Source organism: Marmota monax, unplaced genomic scaffold (genome assembly GCF_021218885.2).
Source record: "Marmota monax isolate L192 unplaced genomic scaffold, Marmota_monax_Labrador192_F-V1.1 WCK01_AAM20220418_F8-fsc00109, whole genome shotgun sequence".
NCBI lineage: Eukaryota > Metazoa > Chordata > Mammalia > Rodentia > Sciuridae > Marmota > Marmota monax.
This window is the reverse complement of record NW_026695229.1, coordinates 5,353,509-5,377,745: the sequence shown is the minus strand read 5'-3', so window position 1 is coordinate 5,377,745 and position 24,237 is coordinate 5,353,509.

Genomic DNA, 24,237 nt, shown 5'->3' with positions numbered 1-24,237 from the left:
TTAGGTCATCCTGATTTTGACACTGTAAGTTCACTTTAAGGCATTTTATTGCCAATATTTGGGTCTAACCAATTTTGATGGATTCTTCATATTATAAAAAGGAAACATGGCTATAAGTGATAAGTTCAGTGACTTGACTTTGTAGAGAAGTGTAAATTCTAAGACAACTGAAAATCAGGGAACCCTGGCTTCTATGGCCTTTCTTCCCTGTTGGCATAATTTTCTTTGGTATGGTTTCCCTCATTCCCTTAAGATCCTTTCTGATAGATTAGCAATAGTAAAGGCTTAAATGGTTGTGTCTTAAAGGATAATAAGAATATAATGCAGAGTCAGAAAATATGGGGACCTTCACCTCTACTTTTCCTCTGACACTCCAGGCTGGCATCACGAGCTGATTTCAGCACTCCTTCCTCCACAATCTGGATGTGTGCTTACAGCCATGATTCTTACCTCTGATTGGGTGTCAGAATCACTTGAGGAGATTTAAGAAAAATAAACTTTCTCAGGTCTCATCCAGGGTTCACTCACTCAGCATCTTCAGTGAGTACAATGTGCTCTCTTTAAGACTGACTTTGTACACATGGCTCCAGGCAGACAAATTGGAGCTGGCACCTGAGATGAAAGATACATCATCTCAGCTGGAGAGTAGCTGTCAGTTCTCACTCCCCTCCCTCATCTCTGTGCCTTCAAAAAGTTACCAATTCATTTTCCTTCAAAAAGTTACCAATTCTGAATTAGAACAAGACTTAATTCATAAAGAAGCTAGACCAAGACTAGGGTAATTGTCCTTAAAAATAAGAGTATCTAGAATTTCATGGAAGGATTATTCAACTGAGGTTCAAGCATTGATTCACTTATTCTGAGAACACTTATTAAATGCTGATATACTCAAGAGATGGTGTACATTTCAGGTTGTAAGTAGAAGAGGTGATAAAAATATGTCTTGAAGCAAAGATTGGCTCTTGCTAACATGTTTCCCCAACAAGCTGGCTTTCCAAGAAAATATTGACTCAAAATCTCAATAAACAGGGTTTCCCTAAATGAGGTATAAATGAAGTGTAAGAGCAGGAAGTGTGGAAAAGTCAGCTTATCTTGGGCTGTGTTCCAAGAAGACTTTACCAATAAGCCACACCCATGAGTCTAAGAGAAGTCCCAAAAGAAACCAAGATGGCAGCATTTGAGTTCATCTGGCTCTTTAGTTCATCTTTCCCAACATGGTGTCTTTTTATTTGGGGTATTAGAATTTCTAGTGCTCTTTTGTGAAGAGAGGCCAGTGTTAATTTTTTGAAAAATGTTTAAGTTAGACTTTTATTGATTCCCCTTTTGTACTATCCTCTAAATCTTTGACTAGCTTTTTACTAAATTGACGATTGTAAGATTTCTTCTCAGCAGCTATCTTCTCTGAGATAAGAGAATTTTTTAGTTTAGTGTTTCAACTCTTTTTCAGTGAAAATTAAACAGGTTCGACAAATGGTTGGCCACCTGCTCTATTGAGCTACTATAATCAAGAATGGTATTGGAGCCTCACAGCGGGAGGGGACAAGAAGAAGCCTAGAGAACTGGGACTTGATGTTCCCTATTTCCACTGCACATATGGAAACTCTGGCTTGCATTTTATCAAGAAGTATTTCAAATGAAATACAAACAAATGCTTGCTCTTCTTAAAACATTTGGTAATAAGACACTGGAATCTTAAAGTGAGACATAAAATATCCTAAAACAAATGTTAATCATTGAAGGACTGATTAAACCCCAGGTTTCTGGATTCCATCTCTAGATATTCTAGTTCAGTAGCTCTGAAGTCAAACCTGATGATTTATATTTAAAAAAAAATACTTTTTATTTTTAATTGACACATGATATTTGTACATAGTTATGGGGTACAGATGTGGTGTTTTCATACATGCATATTTTGTAGACTGATCAAATTGGGGTAATTAGCATACCCATCATCTCAAACATTTGTATTTTCCTTGAAGTGAGAACATTCAAATCCTCTTTTCTGATAATTTTTAAAATATGCAGTACATTATTGTTAAATATATTTTCCCTGCTGTGCAGTAAAACATATATATCCTAATTGTAACTGAGTACCTCTCCCATTCTTCCCTATCCCTTAATTTCCCTAGCCTCAGGTGACCCACTATTCTACTCTCTATTTCTATGAGATCCACTTTTATTTTTGTTTTTATGTGGTGCTGCGGATTGAACCCGGTGCCTCACACTTGCCAGGCAAATGCTTTACCACAACAACAGCCCTGAGATCCACTTTTTAAAATTTCATGTACTGGTGAAATCATGCAGTATTTAACCTTCTCTAAGTGGCTTATTTCATTTAGCACTTCATCCTCTGAGTTCATTCATGTTGTCTCAAATGACAGGGTTTCATCTTTTCTTAGGGCTGAAAAATATTCCACTAATTTGCATTTTAACTGGTTTCCAGATGATGTGATGCTGCTTTCTGTACTTTCCCTGTATGTGCCATTGCCCTAGAAATATGTAGTTACAAGCCCTATCAGTCTTGTGCTCCCATTGTTTTAATAACAGGCATCTCCCTGAAGACCTTAAAAGAGCGTACTACAGGGATACTGCCACATCGATGTTCATAGCAGCACAATTCACAATAGCTAGACTGTGGAACCAACCCAGATGCCCTTCAATAGATGAATGGATAAAAAAAAAATGTGGCATTTATACACCATGGAGTATTACGCAGCATTAAAAAATGACAAAATCATGGAATTTGCAGGGAAATGGATGGCACTAGAGCAGATTATGCTAAGTGAAGCTAGCCAGTCCCTAAAAAACAAATGCCAAATGTCTTCTTTGATATAATGAGAGCAACTAAGAACAGAGCAGGGAGGAAGAGCAGGAGGAAATGATTAACATTAAACAGAGACATGAGGTGGGAGGGAAAGGGAGAGAAAAGGGTAATTGCATGGAAATGGAAGGAGACCCTCATTGTTATACAAAATTACATATAAGAGGTTGTGAGGGGAATGGGAAAATAAACAAGGAGAGAAATGAATTACAGTAGATGGGGTAGAGAGAGAAGATGGGAGGGGAGGGGAGGGCGGATAGTAGAGGATAGGAAAGGTAGCAGAATACAACAGTTACTAATATGGCATTATGTAAAAATGTGGATGTGTAACCAATGTGATTCTGCAATCTGTATTTGGGGTAAAAATGGGAGTTCATAACCCACTTGAATCTAATGTATGAAATATGATATGTCAAGAGCTTTGTAATGTTTTGAACAACCAATAAAAATAAATAAATAAAAATTAATAACAGGCATCTTTAGTACCATCTAAGATCTTTATATTCGTAGACTTATTATAAATTTATGTGACTTTTCCCTTAATTCTTTAAATGAGGTGCTAGAAACTTATTTGCCAAACAGAAGTTGTTTACATTTTTAAACAAGATGCCAGTTTGTTCTTATATTGGAGATTTCACATATAAATTTGGAGTTGTCTCTTCTTTTGAAAAAAAAAATCAGAATACTGCAGAAAAATGCATAGGCTTCTGCACTACCATCTGGGAGCCTTTGGCTGTAGATGGGCAGCTGCTCTCCCATTTCAGAGGTATGGCCTTCTCTTGCCATGGATTCTCCCTCATCCTCTTCATGGTCAAGGAATCATATGCACTAGTATTCAAATCTCAAAGCTGATTGAAAGTTTTTTTTTTTTTTTTTTTTGGAGTTTTGCAGCTGATAGGTTAGGATTAATCCTTCCTTGTTGTCATGGATTGAAAGGCCTCTGCTATAGCACACAGAACGAAGAATAATTTCCTACTATATTTGCTCTCTGCATCCAATATGGTATCCTATAGCGTTAAATGTGGATAAATTTACAGGAAATTGAGAATACTATAAACTTATATGAAATATAATATTCCAGATGAAAACTATATCCCAAGACCCCCACTTTGGCTTAGAAGTCTTAACTAACACCCGATGGAATACTTCACTCGGGCTTTAAAGGAAATTTCACTGAATTCTACTCATCTGCCAATGCTGGCAACTTCCTGAGTTTATATAAAAAAATGGTTCTGTATTATGAAGACTGGAAAAACAAACACATAAAAAATTCTTAAACTCTTTGGAGAGTCTATTGCTCCCCTTGACTCTATGATATTTCTCTAAATTCTTTGGAACAAAGACTCGGCCTCTGGGTTGTTCATAGAAAGGATTTGCAGTAAAACCAATATCCCTTGTTTGTGCTCATCGGGGTCAGAGGCTGCCTTTCCCACCGAGATCCCTCAATATTCATAATCATTTCACAATGTAATTGGGTTGCTTTCCCTAAATTCAAAAGCAGAAAGTCCCATAGAACTTGCTTTTTTAAAAAAAACACAAAGAAGGCTTTCTTTCCCAGACCCCTCTGGCTTTGGTGACTTGGAAAATCTTATTAGCCAGATTGAAAAAAAAAAAAATTCCACACCAACTGGGGAACTTGAACAGCTATTTGGAGACGGTTGAAGAGCAAGAACCCAATTAAGCAGCTCAGCTGCACAAGCCGGAGTGTAGCATGGTAGACCCGGTGTGTCCTTGCACACCTCCTCCAACTCTGCCTGCTGAGCTGCCTTTAAGCTGTCTGTCAAAATGGCATGAGTCTGAATGATGCATTTCCCAACCACAGGACACTAGCAGAGGGTAAGGCTAATGCAGACTGGGAGTAGCTGGATCAAGGAGATATGACTCTGATATCTAAACAGGGATTTGGATAGGGCAGAGGCAGGCTTAAAACAACTTTCTTATGACAAAATAGAATGGCTAAGTGGAGCTGCAAAAGCATTTTCTCTGACCCTTTTGTCCTTCTTTTCAAGAGGAACAAATATGTTCTACTTTGTTCTCTTGACCTCTTATCTAAGAAAAAATGACCCTTAGCCCCTAAGAATAGCGCTGACAAGTCTTATAGGTCTGGCAATGTGTTTGAAAGAAATGAACCCCAGGTGGTTGTTGAATCTGCAAAAGAATCTGGGGAATTTTAGGGTACCCTTTATTGAAGAATTCATGAAAAGCTAGGAGGTGTTTCCTGGTCAAACACCAACAGCTACACACAGGGAGGACTCAGAATATTGAACCCAAGGTATGACAGATTAAAAATGGAGAGTTAGTTAAAATGATAGGTTTCCAAGGGATTACTATAAAATAGTGCTATCCTTAAAGCACAGGATAGCCTGTTTTCTCTTGCTATAACAGAATGCCTGAGACTAGCTAATTTATAAAGGAAAGAAGATTATTTGGGTTTATGGTTCTGGAGGTGCAAAAGCATGGCACTATCATTTGCTTGGTTGCTGGTGAGAACCTCATGGCAGAAAGAAGAGGGCAAATGGATGGGTGTGGAAAAGACAATATTCAAGGGGTCAGCTTGGTTACAACAATCCACTCTCAAGTATCTAATCCAGTTCCTTGAAAGTAAAAATTTGCTCCTACAAGATAGTGTAATTCCATTCATGAGGGCTCTGCTCCCATGACCCAGATACCTTCTGCAAGGCAACCCTCCCAACAAGGCCACACTGAGGAATGGAGCCTCAACACAGATTTCAATGGGCAAAACTCATTCAAACCATAGCACATATTTCATTTTAAAAGCAGAACCACATAACCGTATTTATTAAAATCCTAAGCTATCCTGATCCATCAAAACTTCATTAAAACAAAGTCCATTTTTCACCTATACTGAGCTCAGTGTCATCAAAATTGAACAATGGGACTGAGGTTGTAACTCAGAGGCAGAGTGCTTGCCTAATATTTGTGAGGCACTGGGTTCAATCCTTAGCACCACATAAAAATAAATAAAGGCATACTGTCCATCTACAACTACAAAAACAAATTTTTTAAAGTGAACAATGTTGTAACTATTAATTAGTTTCATAACTTGTAGGTTTGGAAAGAGCCCAAATTTTATGGGTTTTTTTCCCCATGATTCTCCCATTTATTTCCATTTAATTTTTACTTCCTAAGTTCTATCCTGAATGTATTTATCAAAATAACTTCCATATCTGTATTTTATTTTTTGACCCGACTTTTCAGCCTGTATTATGTGTCAAATAATTTGTCGGGTGCCTTGAGGCCAATAGCAACAACAACAAACCTTCAAGACTGTTTTTTTTTTTTTCCAAGTTTTTTTTGTGTTTTCATTTTGTTTTTTCTCAAAGGTATGTAGCTAGGGAAATGAGTCTAATCATGAAATTGTTAAGAAAATGCACAGATCTAGAGGATTCACTTTTTCCACAGCAAACTCATACCAATCAAATACAAATTATTATGTGAGCAAAGTCGAGTAGAACAAAGGAAAGAGGAAGGAGGAGGACAAAAGGGAAAAAGGAGAGGAAAAAGAGGGGATCATAAACTAAAATTGATTTCCATGGATGTAGGAGGATTCACTCTGAAGCAATAACGTAATCAAAGTTCTATCCTCCTCCTCTTTGTCCAGTCATTTCCACACTCTCTTTGGAGGGTCTCATATGTGCTCATGGGTGTCTCCTACATCCAACCCCCACTTTCCTCCTGACATACACATGTTTGTTTGAACCCCCTCCTGGAAACCATCCTTGGCTTTCTCACAAAATAGTTCAATAATGACCTTTTCAGAATCCTTGTGGTCATATCTCCTGCCCCTTCCTAATCAGGGGCCACTTATCTTCATGATGACATTGACATGTACCCAGCTAACCAAGTGAGATTTCAGAATAATTCTAAGCTCTTTCCTCTATCTTTTTTTACAGAAAACCACCTGATTAAATATCTGTATTACTCTCCCATGTATCCCTGTTATGCTTATTTTAGTCCTTGGGCATCACTGAGTGATTGTATCCACCTGCAGGTTGAATTGCCATCTTAATGCTGTCTTCTCAAATCTTTATTTGCAGTCCAAATCTCATTCTTGGATTTTATTTATAGATTTAAAATATTTGTCTCTCCTTTTTGAAAAAATGGACATTTTTTGGCAGAAGTTGCTACTTGTCCCCACCCCCCCTAAATTTTTTAAACAATAAGATCCCATTTTTTTTTCCAGGGTGACAACATTTTCAAAATGCTTACTTTCCCAGATTCTTTCAGAGGCAAGACGATAATCAGATGTAGATGAAATTCATTTGGTGGGACTTTAGGGCAGAATTTGTGAAGAACAAACCTGGTTGGATGTATCTAGAGTCCTTTCTTTACTTTCCTCTTCTTTCTGAGGAACATGTACATTTTTTGACATATCTAAGTAAAATTTTTGTCTTTCCCTGACTGTATAAAATTTATGCAATGGGGTAAGCTTCTCCTTTATTTCTCAGTAAATGGCAACACAATTAACTCAATTGTTCAACACCTACAACTTATTTTTTCACCTTCTTTCCTACCTCAGGAGTATAATCAGCTTCCAAGTTCTGTTGCTTCTACTTCCTGGATGTTTTTTTTTTTAACCATTTCACCTTTCTCTATTCCCACTGCCTTCTCCCCAGTAAGAACCAAATTTACATTGTACCTAGGTAAAAGCCACAGGTATTCCTGCAAACTGCAATTGCCGCTTCCAGTTATTCCCACTTCAATCCCATCGCTGTTTTACAGTCAGAGAAATTTTTCCTAATCTGCCATTCTGATCCAGCCACTTATCTTTCTGGTGCCCAAAGTTATAACTCCATCTCTTTTTTTTTTGGGGGGGGGGCATCTTCTGCTTAGATTATCACATGATGGTATGAATAGCAATGACCTTCACACTTAAGTGGCTGTTTGAGATTCTCAGTGTTCCCTCAATGAAGAAACTCTTATGGCAAACACTAAAGGTGTATGTTGAGACAAAAGTACCCTAAGACTGTGGAGTGTTAAAAAAAAAAAAAAAACCTGGATCATCAATGATTACAATGGGTACAGATTCCCTCTACAGAGATACAAAGGAAAAAAAAAAAAACTATTGTTTTCAACAAGAGCACTTGAGGTGGTTTATTATTTCAGTATTCAAAGTAAGGAGTGATGGGCATGGTGTAATCACTGGCCCATAGCAATCCTGAAATCCTTCTGACATACAGGAATAAGTCGCCATGATGGAATACAGAACTGGATTCCTTGATTAGTCCCAAAATCTGACAATTCTCCTCCAGGACTCCTTTACTTCCCCAAAGGGGGCTTTCTGCTTTTTCAGGATTTTCCTTGGCTACATCTATATGGGGATTATGAAAATGCCCTCCTCCAAAGATATGCAAACCTTGAAGTTACCTCCTGTTCAAGGAAGATTGAGGAATAGGCACAGAGATGGGGACAGGGTTAATTTAGAACTCCAACAGAGAAGGCATCTAATCGGGTAGTGTTGTATATTTGACAATCCAGTTTTCTCAAATTAGAAAACTTCTGACCGTTTTTGCTCTGCTAAGTTTCCCATGCCAATAACCACGCCTCTCATTCTTCAGGATATGGTTCTCTAGTCCACTTTATGTCCTTGCTCTATTAACCCCACATCTCACCTGACTTATGGAAGGAAACTGGAGGCCAAACAAAACCAGTGCAGCATACTGTTCACATGCTGTTTCCTAGTCCTGGCCTTACCATACAAGTCAAGTAGGTACATACTCTACCTTCCAAGGTAGAATAAGGAAAAGTTTATAAAGGTGTGTCTATGTCTTTGCAGTCATGAATAGTGGTTTCCTTAATATGTGCTGCCAGAATTATCCATATATTAGAATTTTTAGAGTTAAGAGGAACACAGAACATTTTACCTAGAAAAAACAACAACATTAAGGCTATAATTATGAGGGCAAGCATTAAATAAAACACTTCTTAAGAAGAAAGCCAAATATGCCTGCCCAGAAATCTCTCAGTTGTGTTTCTTGACCATAAATAATTGTAATAACAGGAATACAAACTTATGTTGGTAATACATTTTTTTTGATTTGTAAAGATCCTTTACATAAATTAACTAAGGACAGTTTTTATTGGAGCTTTATAGTTATTAATAGTTGGGTTCATCCCATCAAATTCACTCATGTATGGAATTGATTTCAATTCATGATTTTCACCCCCCAGCCTTTTCCCTCTTTCCCACCATTCTTCCTCTCCTCTCCCATTCTCCTTCCTCTACTCTACTTGATTTCCTTCCACTCATCCATTTATTTACATTTGATAGGTTACTAAAGACAATTTATTAAATTATTTTTAAAAAGCTTTAAGTTTACATAATGTTTGAATGGAAAATATAGGTCTCATATATTCCCTTACCACCTTTTAAATTTTTTTTTCCTATGATTAATAACCTGCATTAATGTGGTACATTTAGTATAATCTATGAATCAAAATTGATATATTATTAGTAACTGAAGTCCATTGTTTACATTATGGTCACTCTTTGTGTTGTACAGTCTATCAGTTTAACAGAGCTATAATGACAGGTCTCTATCATTACAATGTCATTTAGAATGTCTTGAAAATCCCTGGTGTCCCACCTATGCATCTCTGTCTGCCTTTCCTCAAGCCCCTGGCTAAAGACAATTTTTTAAAGGTGAATAAAATAAATACATCAATTAATGTTGTATTACTTTAGTGCAGTGAAGGACTCAAATGTTTAGTCTGCATTGTGATAAATACTTACATGCCAGCTCCATCCCACTGGAGTCATTCAAACACTGTATGGAAGTAAAAAAAAAAAGTGAAAATGAAAAATGAAATCACCTAATTTCTCACTGCAGAGCTGAATGATACTAATGGTTTGATGGCTCTTCACCTAAATATTTTTCTCTATATAAATGTAGTTTATGCACATACACACTTAAATATATGTTTACAGTAATGGCATTAGGGGACATCTTCTATACCCTGCTATTTAAAAGCATGTATTCTATGTCTTCATCTGAGTCAGACTTACATGGGTATGATGAAAACCCATGATGCATGCATGCATATGTGTGTGAGAGACAGATCTTGAAAATAATCTCCCTACTAATTTCCATTATTATTTTTTTAATTTTTAAATATGTTTTTTAAAATTTACATTAATAAATAAAAATCTTACATAAATAAATAAAACATTTATTTTTAAATTTACATAGAGTAAAATTTACTCTTTTTATTTATGGTTCTATAAGTTTTGGCAGATGCACATTCCATTATTATTTTAAAATAACTTTTGGGGGCTCCAGATGTGGCTCAAGTGGTAAAGCGCTTGCCTGGCATGCGTGAGGCACTGAGTTCGATCCTCAGCACCACATAAAAATAAAATATATTGTGTCCACCTAAAATTAAAAAATAAACATTTAAAAAATAACTTTTATACAACAACATTGGTTTTCTATTGCTACAGTAACAAATTAAAATTAGTGGCTTGACCAACACAAATTCATCATTTTCCATTCTAGAAGTCCAAGATGGGTTTCACTCCATTATACGGAGGTGCAAGCAAGAAGAATGCCTTCTCATTTCTTCTAGAGGCCCTGGGAGAGAGCTCAGTGCCTGACTTCTTGATCTTCTAGGGCTGTCTGCATTCATAGGCTCTTGGCTGCATCTCTCCAACCTCTGCTTTTTTATGTATCCACATCTCCTTCTCTAACCCCTCTGCTTACATCTTTTTCTCTTAATCATTCATGATTATACTGGGTACATGCTGGTAATACAGGAAAATATTCCCACTTAAGATACTTAATTTAATTACATCTGCATAGTTCCTTTTGTCATATAAGGTCACTTATTTACAAGTTTCAATAATTAAAATGAGGATATCTTTAAAGGTCCATTGTTCTGGTTATCACAGTAGCCCATGGGCAATCAAAGAAATCACAACAGAAATAAGAAAATGTTTTCAACTGAATGGGAAAAAAACCACAACATATTAAAATGTGTAAGAATCAATGAAAGAATGCTTGGAGGGACATTTCTAGCTTTACATAATTTTCAAAAAGTAACAAGTATTCAAATCTGTGATTTCTTTAACACTTTATTACTCTAAAGAAAGAAGAGCAAATTAAATACAAAGCATACAGAAGGAAGTAAAAAGAAGGAGAGAATGTAAGTAAAATAGAAAAAAAATATACAATAAACAAACTCACAAAAGCAAAAGCTGTTTTTTGAAGATGTGAGGAAAATTGCTTGACTTCTAGACAGACTTTTCAAGACAGAAGACACAAGTTACTAATATCAGAAATGAAAAAGGAATCAATGAAGGGACATTTGTGGAATTTTATTAATAATATTTTGGCACTAAATATAAATTAACTGAAATATAAAGAGACAAAAAATACCAAGGCTTATTCAAGAAGACACAGATAACTGCAATGACTCTATTAAAGAAACATAATGTATAGTTTAAAACATTCTCATAAAGATAGATTGATTTATAGATGATAGGTAGATAAATAGGTGATAGATTCTTCAAATAAAAACTCAGCTTGAGGGACCTACACTGATGATTTCTACAAAACATTCATGAAGAAATAATATCAATTCTACATATTTTTCCAGACAATTAAAGAGGATGAATTTCCCAAATTAATCTGTGAAGACAGCATCACACTGAGTCCAAAAGTGGTTACATTTTGAGAAAAGAAAGCTACAGATTACAAACGTAGATGCAAAAAATGTTTAGCCCAATATTAGCAAGCTGAGCCCAACATTGTATAAAAAAGATAAGAAACCATCATCAGTTGAAGTTAAGTCAAGGAATACAAATTTGCCTTAATATTCAAAAATAAAATCTGTGAATAGGTACAAAATAATTCAAAACCATTCATGAGAGTGAGATGAATTAACTAGAAATGGGAAGAAACTTTTTCAACCCTATACAGTGTATCTGTGAAGCATCTATTGCTAACTGTGCATGTATTGTGGAAAGGAGATGAGCTCTGAGATATACAACAAGGCCAAGATGCTGCTCTCATCACTTCTACCCAACGTTTTGCTTAAGGTTCTACCTGTGCAACAAATCCAGTTAAAAAATATATTTGGAAGGGAATAAAACTATTTCATTTGCAAATGATATAATTATGTACATAGAAAATCCTAAGGAATCTACAGAGATGCATCTTATGTTAATAGGTGAATTTAGAAAATTTTGCATAACAAATCTCTATTTCATGTTCCTTATAGGAGTAGCAAACAATCAAAAATTTGAAAATTATTTTATTTAATATAGTGTTCAAAGGATGAAATACTTAGGAGTAAAGTTAATAAAATATGCAAGATATCTATACGTAAAGCAACAAAATTACTGGAGAAATTAAGACAGTTATAAACAATTGGAATAATATACCATGTTCATAATTTAATAGTTTCCATATGACTTTAATATCAGTTTTCTTTCTGAATAATCTGTAAATTCAATCCCAGTGAAAACTTTAGCAGACCATTTTGTATAAATTACTGGCAAATAAGTATGTATAATCATGTACAAAAATTGTAGAGCATTAGAAGGGTGAACAATAAAACCTGAAGAGTACAACACTCTATTCCCACTGCAATGGATTAAATCAATGCAAATGATATTGCTGAATTAGGTATGAATATGAAACAACGGAAAATCTATATATTGTAGAAGAAATGCAAAATACTACAACCACTCTGAAAAATACTTTGTAGTTTTCTGATAAGATTAAATATGCACTTAACATATGATAGATCTTTGGCTCTTAAATATTTCCCAAGGAGAAATAAAGACAATATGCAGAAAAAAAATCTGTACACAAATGCTCATAGCAGCTTTCTCATTATAACCCCAAATCTGAAAACAACCCAATTATCCACTAACTAGTGAACTGATACACAAACAGTGGTTCATCCATTAAGTGAAGTAGTATTCAGTAAAACAAAGGATGAACAAATTACATGTAAAAATGTTGATGAAAGAAAAAACCCTGGCACAAAAGTCTATTCTGTATGATGCCATTTCTATGACATTCTGCAAAATGTAAAACTTTAGAGACAGAAAGTAAATCAGTGGTTTCCAAAGGGTAGGAGAAGAATAAAGGGACTGTCTACAAAGGATCATGACTCATGAGGGACCTTTTCTGCAGTGATAGAAATGTTTTACATCTTGATTTTGGTGATGGTTTCATGACATTCCACATTCATCAAGATTTATCAAACCATACTCTGAAAATGGGTGAACTTCATTGGGTATAAATTATACCTCAATTTATTTGACTTTAAAATGCAAGGGAAAAATAAACTTAAAACTCAGGATAGTTGTAAAACCCAATTGACACTGTCCACTGTTCTATTCAGGTAGTCAATTTCCTCTATCTTACACTCTGCTGATTCCAGTTAAATGACTTCATATCTATGCCTTCCTGTTCCAAAGTACTCCAAACCTACACAAATTGATGTGTTATGTTGGGATAACTGCAAAGGTAAGCATTGGTACACACGGGAAGAGATTGTAATTGAAAGAATTTAAACAAATGCTATTTTAAATTACTGAAAAAAATATCCAATAATCTGCTATAAACAGAAATGGTCAGGAAAGGATAAAAGAGTCAAGCCTGAGGAATCTTTATGGAGAAAGCTGATTATTATAATGCTAATGCCACACCCTTTTCAAATCTGTAATTGCTTGGTAAGAAATATTGGTTCACCTATCTTGGCTTGGTGACTGACATCAGTCAAAAATCATCTCAGGGTACTATTGGTCAGAAAAACATTTGGGAAAAATCAAGGAATTATAGGAAGTGAGACTATAGACGTAGGCAAAAATATAGTACAGATAAAATGTTGTCTATAGAAGATATGAATCAATTATAAAGAATTAAAAATTGAAAAAAATACTATTAAAACAAAGACAATAAATGCATAGTTCTCTAAAGGAAAATAATTTATGTTATTAATATAATGAGGATTTTTTTTGTCCAGGAAATTAAAATTAATCTACCTAAAATTTTTTAAAGAAACTTCAGATTTTATTTTTGATCTGAAGATTCATAACCTCCTCTTCTAGTAGGGAAAGAAAGCATACACAAGGAAATCACAAGGTTTCTTGGTTAATTTTATTCATCAACTTGACGAGAGCATGAAATGCCCAGATCAACCATTATTTCTGGGTCAGTCTGCATGGATGTCTCCAGATGCAATTATCATTTCAGACTTTGCCATCAGGGATTGTCATGGTTTTGGTTTTCATGAATTATTAGTTTTCCATATTCTAGAATAGTTTTCCCTGATTTTTTTTTTTTTGTGGTATTGTTATTTCAGAAATAAGTTGTTTCATAGAATGTGTAAGAATCTAGATTTCACTAATTATGGTCTTACTATTAGATTCAGATTAAATATTTTTTGGTATGAATACTGTAAAGGAGATATTGTGTATGTTCAATGTCCTCAAAGTAGTGAGAATCTCACCTCCCAAATATTATTGTACTATTTATTTGTTCACTTCCACAGTTTATACAAAATGGTTTCAGCCTTACCTCTACCAATAACAAACCTATAAAGCAAAGTCCCAGATTTCTTTTTTTTTGTCCCAAAATAAATCCTACTAAGTATATATAATCAGAACAACATGCATATAAAAGTTACACACATTAACACTTTTTTTCCAGATTTAGGTTAGTTAGGTTAACTGCATGATATGGAGTCAAATTCATTTTCTATTTGTATTCAATTATAGAGTTTATTTTTAAAATAATTTAATTATATTTTTGGATATATAAACTTTTAAATGGTCCAAATCAAAGTTGTATCAAAAGATATACTGGAAAATCTCATGTCTTTTTTTTTAATCTATTTTGAATCATTTCTACCTACCTCATATCGGTAAACATTTGTATTAATATTTACCTTTTCTGTGTTTCTTGCTTTCACAAAAGAGAGCATACTCCTTTTATTCTTTTACATATTATGTTTTCTCACTTGACCACTTATCTTTATTGTTGTCTCATAATAATGCACAAAGATTTCTGTTACTTTTTTTTTTTTGGTGGCTGCATAGAACTCTATTGTACAGAGATATCATTGCTTGTTCAACCAATCTCCTAAGACAGACATTGAGAATCTTTCTAATATTTTATAATTACAAGATCAAAATAAATAATCCTGTATTATGTAAGAACAACCTTCTAATATGACAAAAAATGCATTAGCAATAAAAAATTATACTGAGTTATATAAAACTGAAGCAGAGAAGACAAAACTAAATAAGATAGAACAAAACTGAAAGAAAATATTTACACTCTATATCCTAGGTACAAAACTATCTCTTTAACATATAAATAATGTTTATCAATGATAACATATATTTCTTATCAATGGGAACAAGGGACCAACATCAAAAATTGTCATGGTATAAAAAGAGTTGGAAGACCCCAGGTGGCTTCAGTTTGATATTTTGATGTCTTAGCTACTGAGGCTAGGTCTCTTTGGTCCTCTCTTTTTTATCATTGCTTATTCTCCAGGGCCTCCCTGCACATGGCCCGTCTTTTCAGCAGGATAAGAATACTTTAAAACATGATCGAGGGAACAATTGCAAAATCTTTGAAGGCCTAGGCTCTGGAATGGGTGGATCCACTTCCAGCACAATCTATTGCTCATAGGAAGTCACAGGGCCACCCCAGATCTGACATAGAAGAATGTGCAATTCCACCTCTTGCTGGGAAAACTGGCAAAGAATTTGTGGTCACTTTTAATCCATGACAGTTATGAAATACTCATTCTCAAGAAATCTGTGTTCATGTGCAGTTTATCCATTACAAAATTATTACCTGTATCAAAGTCATTCCCTACTAGAAGGTTGAATGTTCTAGACATTCAAATTCAGACTCAACTGCTCCCCTGACTGAGCTGGACACACAGTCCACTCCCATTCTGAGCAGCCTTTCACTGTCTTTTCCCTGACATGGCTCCTATAGTGAATCCATATTTGTATTTCCCTGTTGGTTTACTTTCTAATGATATAGAAAGACCTCGGGGAAATATGAAATGAAAAGCCATGTCAAAATATGTCCCCAGTAGAATGAATGTAGGTCAAAGTATGGGGACTCGTGGTCATGTGAATACACATAAACTTATCACAGCAAATTTTATTTCACCTAACATTGATTTTGGCAATTATAATATAGCTCAGTTGGCAGAGCCCTTGCCGAGCATGCATAGGCCCTGGGTTCAATCCCTAGCACCACAAAAAATAAAAATAAATTAACAAATATTCAGTTTAATAACTAACTAGTTTCATTCATTAAAATAATTACTAATTAATTATGAATGAAGAACAGATTGATTTAGCTGCTAATTTCATGGAGGATCAGAAATGGAGTGTACCTCAGCTATAGGCTGGAATTCTGAGGTGGGATGAGAAATCGGGTAGAGTGGGAGAAGTTTACTCCTCTAAATTATACAAGGATGAGGGATCAGATAGAGCCCGTGGGTGGGGATGAAATGAGTTTCAGGAATTACTGAAGTTCAGTTACAGGATAAGGATCAAAGAGAGTGTTCTGTACCAAATTATTAGTATTATTAATATTCACTTTTTGTTGTAAGTAAAATAATTCTTGAAAAAAAATTATAAAATCTTAAGATCCACTGGTTTTCATTTCATTTTGGTGCCAATACCATGCTGTTTTTGTTATTATAGCTCGGTGGGATAATTTAAGAAAGTGATGCCTCCTGCATCACTTTTCACATTAAGGATTGCTTTGGCTATTCTGGGTGTCTTATTTTCCCAAATGAATTTCATGATTGCTTTTTCTATTTCTGCGAAAGATTTCATTGGAATCTTAATACAGATTGCATTAAATCTGTGTAGCACTTTTGGTAATATGGCCATTTTGATAATATTAATTCTGCCTATCCAGGAACATGGGAGTCTTTTCGTTTTCTGAGGTCTTCTTCAATTACTTTCTTTAGTGTTTTATAGTTTTCATTATGGAAGTCTTTCACCTCTTTTTGTTAGGTTGGTTCCCAAATATTTTATTATTTTTTGAGGCTATTATAAAGGGGTTAGTTTTCCTGCTTTCTCTTTCAGCTGATATATCCTTGATGTACAGAAATGCTATTGATTTATTGGTGTTGACTTTATTCCCTGCTACTTTGCTGAATTTGTTTTTGAGTTATAGAAACTTTCTAGTAGAGTTTGTTTTGGTCTTCTAAATATAGAATCACACAGTAGGCAAATGGGCATAGTTTGAGCTCTTCTTTTCATATTCAGATTCCTTTAGTTTCTTCATTTTGTCTATTTGCTCTGGCTAGGGTTTTGAGGATTATGTTGAATAGGTGTGGTAAAAGAGGGCATCTCTCTCTTGTTCCAGTTTTTAGAGGGCTTTCAATGTTTTCTCCATTTAGACCAATGGAACAGAATAGAAGATGCAGAGACACACTCACATCTCATTCTAGACAAAGATGCCATAAACCTACATCGGAGAAAAGATAGACTCCTCAACATCTGGTGCTGGAAAAACTGGAAATCCATATGTTAATAGAATTAAATTGAATCCCTATCTCTCACCCTGCACAAAACTCAACTCTAAGTGGATAAAGGACATTAGACCAGGGAACCTGCACTTACTAGTCTTGGGAACTGACTTCTTTAATATAATTCCTAAAGCATAAGAAATAAAATCAAGAATCAATAAATGGGATGATATCAAATTGAAAAGCTTCTTCATAGCAAAGGAAATAATCAATAACATGATCAAAGATCCTACAGAGTGGGAAAAATATTTACCATTAGTACATCCTAATAAGGCATTAATTTCTAGGATATACAAAGAAAAACTCAAAATATTTAACACCAGAAAAATATATAATCTAGTAAATAAATGGGCAAAGGAACTTAGCAAACACTTCACAGAAGAAATATGAATGATTAAAAAACATCTCTGGCAATTAGAAAAATGTAAAAATAGAACTACAATGAGGGCTAGTGTCATGGCCCAGTGGTAAAGTGCTTGCCTAACATGTGTGAGGCACTAGGTTGGATTCTCAGTACCACATACAAATAAATGAATAAAATAAAGGTCCATCAACATCTAAAAAAAGTATTAAAAATACACTGAGTTTCTCTCTCTTCAGTCAGAATGACAATTATCAAGAATACAAGTAATAATAAATGTTGGCGAGGATGTGGGGGAAAAGATTGTCTTATACATTGCTGGTGGGACTGCAAAATGATGCAACTACTCTGGAAAGCAGTTTGGAGATTCCTAAGAAAATCTGGAATGTAATGACCATTTGAACCAGTTATCCCACTCCTCACTCTATACCCAAGGACTTAAGAACAGTACTACAGTGACACAGCCACATCAATGTTTATAGAAGTTCAACTTACAATAGCCAAGCTATGGAAACAACCTAGGTGTCCTTCAACAGATGAATAGATTAAACAAATGTGGTACATATGTACAATGGAAAATTACTCAGTCATAAAGAAGAATGAAACAGTGGAATTTGCTGGTAAATGGATGGAACTGGAGATTAACATGCTAAGTGAAATAAGCTAATCCCCAAAAACCAGAAGCCAAATGTTCTGATTTGTGGATACTAACTCAAAATAAGGTAAGTTGTGGAGGGGGAATAATAGAAATCCATTTGACCACACAAAGAGAAACAAAGGAAGGGGAGGAGAAGGGGAATAGGAAAGACAGTAGAATTAATTGGATATAACTTTCCTGGCCTTGTATTTGAACACATGAATCATATGTTGTACTCTGAATCATGTACCAACCCTAGAGTGGGATCCTAAATAGATTGTTATACTCTCTCTATATATAATTTGCTAAAATACATTCTACTGTCATGTATAACTTAAAATAAACAAATGAAAACAAACAAAAGAGAACACTTTGGTATTGAAATATTTTTTAATTCTCCAAAGAGGATATTCAACATTGATCATCATTTGGTATATATTAGGTACTGACATGGTTAACTGAAGATGTAGTAAAGTAAAAGCTATTTTTTGTTATTAAAAATATGAAAAGCTAAAGATTGTACTTCTACTGCTATTCCCCAAGGTCTTCCACCCATACTCTGCTCTTCTCCCTGTTGATGTCTCCTCCTTTGCTATTTTCTCAACAGCCATCCCTCCTCCTCTCCACCAGCTTTATTACACCTAATCAGCAAAGTTCACTCTGATGCTCACCTTCTAATGAGCATTCCCTAAGGATAAATCCATACTTGTGGCACTTAAACAGATAGACTCAGCACCATTTCATTAATACTACACAATTTATTACATGGATATTTACTATATAAAATGAAACATATTATGTCACTTTTCTTCCTTTTATTTCATCAAACAATTCCCTGTATCTTACATAAATCAGAAACTATTACTTTTGGCTAGGAGATACTCCACTAATATGCACTAAATTGAATGGTATTAAATTGCTGTATAATGTTGACTAGAAAAATTTATTTCCATTTATATGTTGTGCAAGTCTGGTCTTCCTACTAATCACCACACTAAGTAGTTCCTCCTTAACCCCAGAGGACATTTTCCAAGATTTTCCAATGGATACCTAAAACCAAGTATAATATTGAACTTCATATATACTATATTTTCCTAAACATATATATGTATAATGTGGCAATATGCTGTAATATATATGTGATCTCTCAATCTCTCTCTCTCTCTCTCTCTCTTAAAAATATCTTATTGTACTGTATGTGCCACTTTTTGTGATGTTGTAGGATGGATTATGGAACCATGATGAGGATAAGCAGATAGTGTCTACAGAGTGGATATACTAAACAAAGGAATGAGTCACACCCCTGGGAAGACTGGGTGGGACAGCATGAGATTCCATCAGAATGACACACAATTTAAAAATTTATGAACTTTTTCTGCAATTTCCCATTTAATATTTTTGGACCACAGTTGATGCAAAACTAAACTGTGGAAAGTGAAACTATGAATAAGGAAAGACTACGTTAGTTGAAAAGAAGCAAATGTGTGCAAGAAACTAAAATTGAGAACACAACAAGTTCTCAGAAATCCTAGGTGCTTTCTCTACCTCCCACAATGTTTTTTTTTTTTTTTTGGTTGGTTGGTTGGTTTGTTTGAATGCTAACCACTCTTGACCTCTCAGCTTTTTTCTTTTCGGGACACCAGTAACAATACACACTCTGGATCCCTCAAAGATGCTATAATGATAATACATGATGATGTCCAGGAAAAGACCTTGAAAACTCTGAAGCCTTATATATTGCCATGTCTCTTGAGGGAAGAAAATTTTGTTCTCTAATTTTGTTTACCCAAGTTCTTAAGACAATACAAGGTATACAATTTGGGTTTTATGAAAATTGTTTGAATTGAATTCTCATGTAATTAGCTTTTCTCATTAACTAGCTTTTTCTAATCTTATTTATTAATCAGAGGCTCCTAAGTCCGGACCAAACAGTGGTATGTCTTCAGTGAACTACCTTCCGTGGTTTATGGTATTAATCCTGAACCACTAGCCTAACTGGTCAGTCACACATGCCAAATGCCCTCAATGTTTCTTACTGTGATCTTAGTTACTTGTTCTCATATTTAGGGGTTCATCTCGCTCCTCAAACCCAAAATTTAATCTTGTATTTCTCAATACAACCTCAGTATTTTTCCTCAAGTATAATTCATACATATCCTCATGTAAGCACTTGATCTGATGCCATCTCTCACCTCAGCACAGAGAGCTGTCTTAATTTGCATTCCCAGGAAGGACACCTGGAGACAATGATTGATGTGACCCCAGAACTGCTAGGGGAGTAGAGAAGGAAGACAGGAAAGGGCATGTTCTCAAGCTGCTTGTCACAGTGGTTGACAGGTAATCTGGAAGGACAATGTGGGACACCTGCCTCAGAATTATCTCACCTATGAGATATGGGAATTGAGGCATTTACTTGTACATTCCCTTTAGTCATTTGCAGGGTGGAACTGGAGGTTGAATGGCAATGATGTTGGTATTTTCTGGAAATTGTAGCTTCCCCTGCCTTTAGCCTGAGCAGATAAAGGAAGTTGGAAATTGAGCTATTGTGTATAATGCCGAATGGGATCCAGAGGGGCACCTACTCTTTCAGTGGCTCCTTCTTTGTGTCCTGGCTCTGCCCTACAAGAATTAATGTTTGAGTGATGGGTATTCCTTCTCATATTAAAAACCTGCTCAACACTTCCGTGTATAACTGAGATGTTTATGCTTTACCATCGCCTCCCTTTACTCAAACATGAACATTTCTCCAATAGATAATCCCCCCACAAAATCAGTTCCACCAAAAACCACTGTGAGCATGTAGGCTTGCTTTGAGAGAATTTGACAGACTAAGTAATAGTGAGCTCTGGCAGAAAAGCAAGAGTCTATGGTTACCAGTAGTTTTCTGTCTTCTGATCATTGTGCTACCAACAATCTGTTTTTCTTCTCAAGCATAAGAAAAATGAGGCATTTCTGTTTTTCTCTTCTGCTAAACATTTTTCTCCAGCTACAAATATCATTCTTGTTCCTTTGCAGGTCTCTTTCTGTCATGAATTTCCGCATGATTTATAAACAGATGGTCTCAACTGACTCTAGTCCAATAAGCATAGCTTATTTGCAACATTTCAGTTGTTATTCTTTAGTAAACATCTTCTCAGGAGATAGACCTTTTATTACCAATAGTTCTCTTTCCTGCACAATCTGACTGCCTTTGCCCATAGTAATGGTCTTACTGCCTTTACCCACATTACCTTTCTCCCACCCAGGCCACCCTCCTCCCATGCTTCTATCCCCATTAATATATCTCTGTCCTAGAGTTAGTATCTTTATGTCATGGCATATTCCTTAGAGCAGGGGTTTTTTGCAAATAATAAGATAGAAAATATTTTGTTTGTGGGTGATATGATCTCTGTGACAGCTATTCAACTCTGCCATGGTAGAGTGAAAGCAGCTATAGACAACATGTGAAAGAATGAGGATGGCTGGGTTCCAATAATTTTTTTTTTAGATAGGCAGTGGGCCAGATTGGGCCTATAGGCTATTATTGGTTGACCCTCTACCTTATGACAGCTTTCTTTTAGAAGGCCTAGTACATGCTCATTCAACAAATATTTGTTAAATGTTTTGAGACATGTTGAAGAAAATAAATTAATATTCTTAGCTGAGATGTTTGATGGAAACAATAGATTTTCATGCTGCTATAGGAAGGAATTTGCATGATCTTCTCCATCTAAATGAGAAATTAGCACACTATTTTTTAAACTGAAGGAATCATTATGTATAATTGTACTCCTTCAGTATTCTTCTGATTTTTAAATACCTATCTGAGCTATTTTCAAGCTAATTATAAAGGTGAAGAGCTCCCTAGGTTTTAATACCCACTTATTACAATAGAGATGTGTATCTCTAAAATATTCCAGTCAACTCGTTCCAAGTATTTTTGATTTTATCAATGAACAGTTCACTTCCTAGGCTGCTGTGCCATTTGGTATTCCATGAACTTCAACAGTGAAAATATATATTTTTACATTCATTATGATACTTAATAAAACTCTGATGTTGAACAAAGATGAAGGTAACTTAAAGAGAGCAACTAAATCAGAATGCTAGTTGACCATCCTCAAATAGGAATTGTTGATGAGAGCAACTGATCTCACATCAATTATGATTCCTGATAAATATGATAAATATAATAATTCATGAATGGAATTTTGAAGAGAGAAATTATAAAATTTAGAAAATACAGGAAATGGAATGACTTGATTAGGGAATTGTGAGATTGCTGACAACTCGACTTTCTGGCTTGAGGTTGTCAATAATAAATTTAAAATGATATCAATAACCATTGCCTTGTGCTTTTCCTCTAGTTGTGTTCATCTTTAGATATGAGAGCGCATTAGGCAGAGTTAATCCTTGATCATCATTGTTAGTTCACAAGACAGTGAATACAGGTGTGTATAATGGGGAGGGGGGTGAGACAAGAAAGATAAAGTATTTATAAAGGAGAGTTTATAATAATGGTATGAAATTCCTGCTTTGCGAAAAGGAAAATGTAGGCATTTAAGGATATGAAAGACAGTTTCAAAAAGTGAGTCATGTCATTGTTTAGATCTGGAATATCTCCCAAAGGTTCGTGTGTTATCTTGGTTCCCAATTCAGCCATGTTAGTTGGTGGGATCATCAGTGAACTGGTCAGTTGATTGAGAGATTTATAGGTGGATGGTATTGGGAACAGGGAGAGGCATGGCCTAGTTCAAGAAAGAAGCATGCCCTGAAATCAGGTCCCTTCCCCTCGCTCTTTCTGCTACCCATCTCCCATGAGGTAAGCAGCTTTTCTCCTGTAAGCCCTTCTGCCATGATGTTCTGGTTCAAAGTAAGGAACCAGTTGGTCATGGACAAAACCTTCAAAACTGTGAGTCAAATAAATCTTTCCTACTCCAAGTTGTTTTCATCAGGTATCACAATCATGGAAAGATAACTCACACAGACCCCTATAGTGTTTATCTTGGTAGGTTAAAGAATTGTTGAGTAAATGTAATGACCATTACTTTTCTTTCTCTAAAACTCCACACCTACCTATCTGCAAATTCCGTTCACTCTGTTTTAGTTAGCTTTTGGTTACCGTGACCAAAGACCCAAAAAGAACAATTTAAAGGGGGAAAAGTTTATTCTGGCTTTCAATTTCAGAGGCTCAGTCCATGGTCAGCCAACTCTACAACTCTTGGGCTGAGGTGAGGTATAACATCAGGGCAGAAGGGTATGAGGTCGAGGAAAGCAGTTCAAGACATGACAATCAGGAAGCAGAGGGAGAGAGAGAGAATGCTGCTCATCAAGAACAAAATACAAACCCCAAAGGCACACTTGCAGTGATCCACCTCCTCCACTCACATCATACCTGCCTACAGTTACCACCCAGTTAATGCCCATCAGTGGATTAATCCATTGATGAATTTACATTTCTGGTAATCTAGTGGTTTCACCTCTGAAAACCTTGGATTGTCTCACACATAAGCTTTCGGGGAACACTGCATATCTAAGCCATAACGCTCTCCTTCCAAATATATACAGATTCGGAGCATTTCTCACCATTCTATAAATCATCACTTTGGCCCAAGCCAACCTCATAACCTCATTTCTTGCCTTGATTATTTCAGTAACTTATTAAGTGAGCTCCATATATCCACTATTGTCATGTATCACCCCTCTAGGTTATAGTTCACAAAGGTCTAGAGTAATTTGTATTTTTTAATTGATTTTATGTTTTTAAATACACGACAGTGGAATGCACTACAATTCTTATTACACATATAGAGCACTATTTTCCATACCTTTGTACATAAAGTATGTTCACGCCAATTCATGTCTTTATACATGTACTTTGTGTTTTTTTGC